Genomic DNA, 8,581 nt, shown 5'->3' with positions numbered 1-8,581 from the left:
AAGAAATCCTCAACAAAATAGAGTAGTGAAAAGAAAAAATAGAAACTTACAAGAAATGACAAGAACCATGTTGAACGAACATAGCCTACCAAAATATTTTTGGGCCGAAGCCGTTAATACGACATGCTATGTCATGAATAGGGTTCTAGTAAGATCATTACTTTCCAAAACTCCTTATAAATTATGGAACAACAAAAAACCCAACCTTTTATATTTTAAAATTTTTGGTTATAAATGTTTTATCTTGAATGAAAAAGATGTCTTAGGAAAGTTTGATGCAAAATCCGATCAAGGGATTTTTCTTGGCTATTCTTCTAGTTCTAAAGCCTTTCATATTTTTAACAAAAAAACTTTGTTTATAAAAGTATCTTTTCATTCTTTAATGAAGTTTCCAAATTTAAGAAAAAAGAGTTTGATGATGATTTTAATTTTGATGCTTTGAATTTAAATGAACCTTCTCCTTCAACTAACAACTTGGATGCATCTTATTTTGAAATATCCTTACATAAGGAATGAAAGTACGTAGATGCTCATCCTAAGGAGCTAATCATAGGAGATATATTAAAAGGGGTTCAAACTCGTTCTTCTCTTAAAAATTTGTATGCCAATACTGCTTGTCTTTCTCAAATTAAACCTAAATGCATTGACGAAGCCATGAAAGATGATTCATGGGTTATCGCAATGCAAGAAGAGTTGGATCAATTTGAGAGAAATAAGGTATGGAAGCTTGTTCCAAGGCCAAATGACCATTTAGTTATTGGTACTAAATGGGTTTTAGAAACAAGGAAGATGAATTTGGTATCGTGGTTAGAAACAAGGCTAGATTAGTGGCCAAGGGTTTCAACCAAGAAGAAAGTATCGATTATGAAGAAACCATCACTCTTGTGGTACGATTAGAAGGCATAAGGATGCTCTTTGCCTATGTTAGTAGTAATAATTTTAAGTTGTTTCAAATGGATGTTAAAAGTTCTTTTCTTAATGGCTTTATTTTCGAAGAAGTTTATGTTGAACAATCTCCCGGATTTGAGAATGATAATCTTCCTAATCATATGTTTAAATTGACTAAAGCTCTCTATGTATTGAAACAAGCCCCAAAGGCTTGGTATGAGAGACTTTGTTCATTTCTTATCTAAAATAATTTCTTTAAAGGCAAAGTCGATACCACATTGTTTATTAAAAATTTTAAAAATAATTTTCTTGTTGTTCAAATTTACATTGATGGTATTATTTTAAGTTCTACAAATGAATCTCTATGTGACTCATTTACCAAAAGTATGAGCCAAGAGTTTGAAATGAGCTTAATGGGTGAACTAACCTTCTTTTTAGGCTTACAAATCAAACAACTTAGTAATGGTATTTTTGTTAGTCAAACAAAATATGTATTAGACTTGCTAAAATGGTTTAAAATGGATAGTTCAAAGGCTATCAATATATATATGAGTACCTCCACTAAGTTATACATTGACGAAAGTAGAGAAAGCTTATAGGGGTATAATAGGTAGTTTACTATACCTCACCACAACTAGACCGGACATCATGTTTAGCATAGAACTTTATGCTAGGTTTCAATCTAATCCTAAGCTATCTCATCTTAAAGTAGTTAAAAGAATTTTTAGATATCTTAAAGGAATCACTAATCTAGGATTATAGTATCCAAAATCTAAAAACTTTGAATTAATTGCTTATGCTGTTGTGGATTTTGCTGGATGTAGATTAGATAGAAAAAGCACATCCAGAACATGTCAACTCTTAGGTCATGCACTTGTCTCTTGGTCTTCCAAGAAACAAAACTCGGTTATACTATCTACAACCGAAGCTGAATACATAGCGATGAGTGCATGTTGTGCACAAATTGTATAGATGAAAAATACATTAGAAGATTATAAGATTCACCTTAAGAACATTCTCATAAAATGTGATAACACGAGTGTAATGTGTTTAACGAAAAATCCTATTCAATACTTTAGAGCTAAACATATTGACATTAGGCATCACTTTATACAAGATAATGTTAATAATCATGATGTAATTTTAGAATTCATTGATACGAAACATCAATTGACTGATATATTTACAAAACCTTTAAATGAAGAACAATTTGATTTCATTAGAAGGGAGTTAGAAATGTTAAATTGTCCAAATGCATGAGTTTGTTGTATTTCTTTTCTAAACTATCTTTCTCTAATGTATTTCATGAATGGAGCTTTCATGAATTTATTTCGCTTTTATCTTCCTTGATATCAAATTTACTTCATATCCTTGCTCCATCACTTAATGATTTTTGATATACTCTCATGGAATTCATTGATAAATGCATCTCTCACGGATTTCATTCCTGTGAATTTTTAACGGATTTAAATTATAAAGTTTTATTCGTGAATTTTTTTTTCATGTGATGCTCCACTCCCATGCTTCTTCCTTACTCTTCTCATGAAAGAAAATTTTTATGAATTTTTAGTGTGTAATGATCACTTGAAAGAATGGGGATTTGATTTTGTATGGATATCTTGATCATTTTCATAAATCCTTTCTCTTTGTTAAAATTGAAGCATGATTTAATGACACTCATTTATTATTTTGAATTTGACTTGGTTCAAATCCTTTCATGAAATTTGGTTCTTGATGGATTCTTTCCTTATTCTTCTTCCTCTTCTTATTTTTTCTATGACAAAAGAAGAAAGAAACTTGCACAACTAAAGAAGAACCAAAAAGCCCTTGAGTAAAAATGTTAGCTTATCCAAAAAGTTATCATGCAATGTTCTTGCTTATAGTTTGAATAAATCATTGTGAAACTTGCTTGAATTTTTACTACACTTGCTTTGTTGAATTGTTCTCCTTTTTGTTGATGACAAAGGGGGAGAAATGATATCAAAAAATGACAAATTGATGACCAATTGGCATTGGCATTGTAAATATATGCTTGTATCTTATCATAAATGCTTGAAATATAATTGGTATCATCAAATACAAATACTTAAAAAATATCAAATGTTTGTTTGAAATGTACCATAATATGGCATGATTACATATAAATGTTTTATTCCTAGTATCATGCTTAATTTCATATCAAAATGATAAATGTCTATCATTATGATAAAATATCGAAATTACCATGCTTTATTTCATGTTGGAATCATGCCTCAGATTGATGAATCATCATTTTTTGAAATTTGAATCTAGGAAAGTTTCATATTTGAAATTTCTATCATATGTAAAATTGATGATTGTTTAGCATCTTTCTATGTTGAACTTGAAAATGGATGTCATGCCTCGACATCATTTTTATTAATAAATACGTGGTATCATATTTTGAAATATGTAAATCATGATAAGTATCATGATGTGCATGTTGATAAGTTTAAATAAATACAACTTATCAGTTTGATGCTTGAATTCAAAGGCCTTGAATTCAAGAATGTCTTTCCTTAAGTATGACATATAGAAAGGGGGAGTTAAGGTTAACTCCGTCATCAATTGATTGTCATCATAAAAAAAGGGGAGATTGTTGAATCTCAGATTTTGATGATGAAATCAATTGTGAATTATTTGATTTAATCTATATGTTAAGAAAAGTGTGTAGGATTAACTACGATAACAGTAAGACATAAAACAAATGTTGTGTCAGAGTCAAGATCGAGACTTCATCGAGAGTTTGAGAGTTCGTCGGAAGTTGGCACATTCATCAGAAGTTCTGCCGGAAATGACCGAGAAGTCCAAGAGCTTGTCAAAGAAGCTCATTGGAACTCGCCAAGAAGATCATCGTAAAGCCCAGGAGCTTGTCGGGAGTCCACTGAAACATTATTGAGAGATCGTCAGAAGTTCATCGGAAAATCGTCGGAAGCTCGCCGGAAGAATAATTGACATACCGAAACAAGAATGTTTTGTTAAATATCTTAATTATTATAGTTTAAACTTAAGTTGAGTTAGGATTGGGAGGTAATCCCACTAACTCAGTTAGGGGTCAACTGGGCCCTTAACAGGGTTGAATTGGGCCGGTTGAAACAACTTATTCAATACCTAAAGTCACGATCGATGGTGGCACTGCCTAGTGACCCAGTCTCCCAAGTGGTCTAGGCGGTGGTAACGCCCAAACTAGGTGGTGGTAAGGCAATTAATGCAGCCAACAATGGTACCGCCCTGATTGGGCGATGGTACCGCCCCTATCAAGCGATGGTACTGCCCAAACTAGGCGATGGTACCACCTAGTGTCAGACTGTAGGCGATAGTACTGCCCAATAATGATAGTGGTATCGCCAGTACCCCAAAATCCAAGGATGTGACACTTTTTAGCTCCAATTCTGAAGCCATTGGGGCCTATAAATACCCCACCATTTTCTGTATAAAAGGGTAACAAAGTACAATCAAAAGTGGGAAAATCTTAAGTGTTGGGATGTTAAAAGTGTTGTAAAAGTGAGAAGAGTCCTCCTCCCTCTCTTAGCTTTGTAATCATCCAAGAAAAAGGAGTGAGGCTTGTAAGGGTTATCTCCTAAACCCGTGAAAAGGAGAAAGCATTGTAAAGAGGTGGTTGGTCTTTGTCTATTGAAGGAGGACCATTAGTGGATGTCGATGACCTCGATGGAGGAGGAATCGAAAGTGGATGTAGGTCACAATGATCGAACCACTATAAATTCCGGTGTGTTCTTTTCTTACTGCAAATTCTCTTTACTGCATTCAACTTTACTACATTGCAAACTACCAAACCTTTGCTTCTCTACTTATTCAAAGTGAAATAAATGATTTTAGTCGAAATTGGTTTTTATCGTACGAAGGCTTTAGAATCGACATAATTTTTCCACTACACTAATTCAGCCCCCCTCTTAGTGTCGCTCTTGATCCTAACAACCTAGACTTACCAGACTTATTTAGCTTAGTGTATGCCTTAAAATTCATAGTTAGCATATAATTAGGTTGGAATTGGGCTAACTTAATTAGGGGCCAATTGGGCCCAAGTTTGGGCTGTGTTGAGACAAGAAAAAATGCCCAAACAGTGACCCAATAGGTAAAACCATCGTAGCACAGTATCTGAGACTATGTCAAGCGGTGGTACCTCCAGTCTCGGTAGTGGTACTGCCCAGACTCAGTCTCCAAGACTGTCAGGCAGTGGGACCACCTGGACACAGTCTTATAGGCAGTGGTACCGCCTAGTGTCAATGCTGTAGGCGATGGTACCGCCCAGCACAAGTGGTGGTACCGCTAAGACCTAAAAAACCTAGGATGAGATACTTTTAGGCTCCAAGTTTGAATTCACTTGAGGCCTATAAATACCCCTCTCATCCTAGTTAATATACACACAACTAAGAGTAAAAAAAAAAAAAAGATATTTTAATATTGTGTGCAGTCCTCTCAAACTCTAAGTGTTAGTCTTGTTTAAGAGAAGAGTAAAGAGGGTTGTAAAAGTTCTCTCCTGAACTTGTCAAAAAAAGAATCGAGTTATAAAAGGGTAGTTGATCTTCACCCATTGAAGAAAGATCGTTAGTGGATGCCAGTGGCCTCGACGGAAGAGGAATTGGTGGAGTAGATGTAGGTCAAACGATCGAACCACTATAAATTGGTTTGCATTTTGTTTTGAGCAATTTACCTTTACTACAATCTGCTTTACCTTCTTATTGCTTTCACTACGCTCCCATTCGCTTTCAAGTTAATATATTTACGAAATGGTTTTCGTCGGAATCGAGTTTAATCGAAATGAAGATTTTTGAAACTGGTAATTTTTTCACTGCACTAATTCACCCCCCACCCCTCCTCTTAGTGCCGACTCATTCCTAACAGTTGGTATCAGAGCCATGTTCTTTCTCGTTTGGTTTAACAACTAAGAGAAATGACTCTTTTCAGCTTTCAAGAGGGCTTTTCTATCGTTTATCCTCCCATGTTCAATGGGATGGACTACACTTATTGAAAAACTCGGATGAAAGTTTTCTTATTTTTGTTGAATCTCGATTTATAGAATATTATTAAAAATGAATTTCAAAAGTCTTCTCTTCCAATGAACGATTGTAATGAGTTGGAGAAGAAGACTTTCTTTTTAAATGCTAGAGCTATGAATGCTCTATTTTGCACCTTAGACAAAAATAAATTTAATTAGGTTTCTACTTGTGAAACAAATTTTGACATTTGGCACACACTCGAAATCACACATGAAGGTACTAGTAGAGTTAAAGACTCTAAAAGAAATATTTTGATGCATGATTTTGAATTATTTCATATAGAACCATGCAAGACTTTTGGAGAAATGTACACCTGTTTTATGGATGTCGTCAATAGTCTAAAAGCTCTTGGTAAAAGTTTTTCAAATTTTGAACTTGTTAATAAAGTTTTACGATCACTTTCTAAAAATTAGGATTCGAAAATAACGACAATACAAGAGTCAACGAAATTAAACTATTTTCATTTAGAATAACTTATTGGGTCATTAATGACCTATGAGATAACTTGCAATGCTCTTGAAGAGCATGAGAACAACCTTCCAAAGAACAAGAAGGATATGACACTTAGAACAAAAGAAGACCACTTGAGAGAAAACTCAAGTGATGGTGATCATGATGATCTTGAACTCTTAACAATAAAATTTAAAAAGTTTATAAAACAAGAATCGAAAATTAAAAATGAGCTTAAAAAGAAGAGGTTGCCAAAGAAGAAGAAGACACACAAAACGACTATGGATAAAATGACTACCTCCGAAGATGAGGATAAAACTAGTAAAGGCGAGGGGGCAAACTATGCTTTAACAACTTTTGACAACAAGGTAACCAAAACCCCTTTACTTTATTTTGAAATTAGTTAGTAAAAAATAAAAATAAAAAAATATTGGGATCATGCTAGTAATTTTGAAAATGATAATGATAATTGTATGTTTTATGAAAATACAACAAAATGTCATATATAAATCTAATGCTTGTACAATAAATAAGATTAATCTTATGTATGTTTTTAAGAAGCAATAGTGTGTATCATGTTGATTTCCATATTGCTTTTCAATTTTGATTGAAGATGTCTTATGTTCAATAAAACCATGCTTGATGTTTTAATGAAAATGTTAAGAGGTTTGATATCATGCTTAATGAGTTTATAGTTTGAAATTGTGCATGTTATACCTTGAAAACTTGAAATCATATTTTAATTATCATGCCCAAAGTAATGATGCATAATGATCATGCTTAATGAGTTTATATTTCATAATTATGCATGATAATAATTGTGATTAATGGCTTATTGATCTTTGCCATAATGAAATTTTTTTTCCATTTTAAACGTTGATGCATATTTTTATTTGGCATAAATGAAAAATGCATGCTTGTATAAAATAAATCATATGAATTGAAATAACTACAGAGAGAAAAAGCATTTTTTTCTTGAAAAGTTTCTTTCTCTCTACTTTATTAATTTTTCAAAAAAAGGGATATTGATGAATCTATATGAATGACTTTTATCCAAATATTTCACATATTCTTGAGATTTATGAATCAAAATCTTATATCTCCTATGTTTCTTTTTACCATTTAGTAAAGAGGAGATCTATGAAACTAACCATGATCTTGATAATTATGCTTTGAAACTTTGTGTAAATCAAGATTGTTCATCATGATTCTTTCATTTTATCAAAGAGAATATTTATGAAAATAAATCATAAGTTGTTTTCTCTTAATTTTTCGATACCCACAACTTGAGAAAATGTACTTTGATGCTTGGAACATTGTATGCATAAACTGATTTTTTTTCTTTTATGGTTCAGTACTCCTTTGTATTTATGATTTATATACCTCAGATATGATTGAATCATTGATGTAAATTGTTCTAGATACCTCATTTGTCTTGATTTGAAAAATTGATGTAAAGGGAAAAGAATTACAAAATTGTATTCTTCCCTTCTTTTTGACAATGACAAAGGGGGAGATAAAATTTACTAGCTTGCACAATTCAAGAAGAAGCGAATCACGCTAACTTGCACATTGCAAAGAAAAGTAAATTTGCTAGCTTGCATATTCTAAAATAATGCATTGCTATCTTGCTAGCTTACAATCTCAAGCAAAAGTGTCATCTTGTCTATCTTAAGAAGCAAAACTTGCAACTTGCACATTGCAAAAGGAAGTAAGAATTACTAGCTTTCACACTTCAACAAGTGGCAAAAATGCTATCTTGCATTTGTTTTCAAAAACTTGCTAGCTTAAACATTGTAAAGAAAAGCAAACATGTTAAACTCTGCATATCTCTAAAACTTGCTAGCTTGCATATTCAATATTCGCCACTTCTCCTTTTTGTTGATGACAAAGGGGGAGAAGTTATGATGAACAATCATGCATGGAATGATGTATTGAAATCTTGCATAATTTTATGTTGCATGTAATGATATGATTAATTGGTTATGTCAATATTCATGATACATGTAATATTGAAGTACTTTTATGTTTTAAAATATTACATGATTTTCTAAATTTAAAAGTTCTATCAATATGACGTATTGATAGGGGGAGTTTGGTTTAAACTCCATCATCAATTGGTTGTCATCATCAAAAAGTGAGAGATTATTGAATCTCGGATTTTGACGATGAAACCAATTGATAGTGTTTATGATTTGATCTATGTT

Source organism: Musa acuminata, chromosome BXJ2-9 (assembly GCF_036884655.1).
Source record: "Musa acuminata AAA Group cultivar baxijiao chromosome BXJ2-9, Cavendish_Baxijiao_AAA, whole genome shotgun sequence".
NCBI lineage: Eukaryota > Viridiplantae > Streptophyta > Magnoliopsida > Zingiberales > Musaceae > Musa > Musa acuminata.
Note: the sequence above shows the minus strand (reverse complement) of the source record.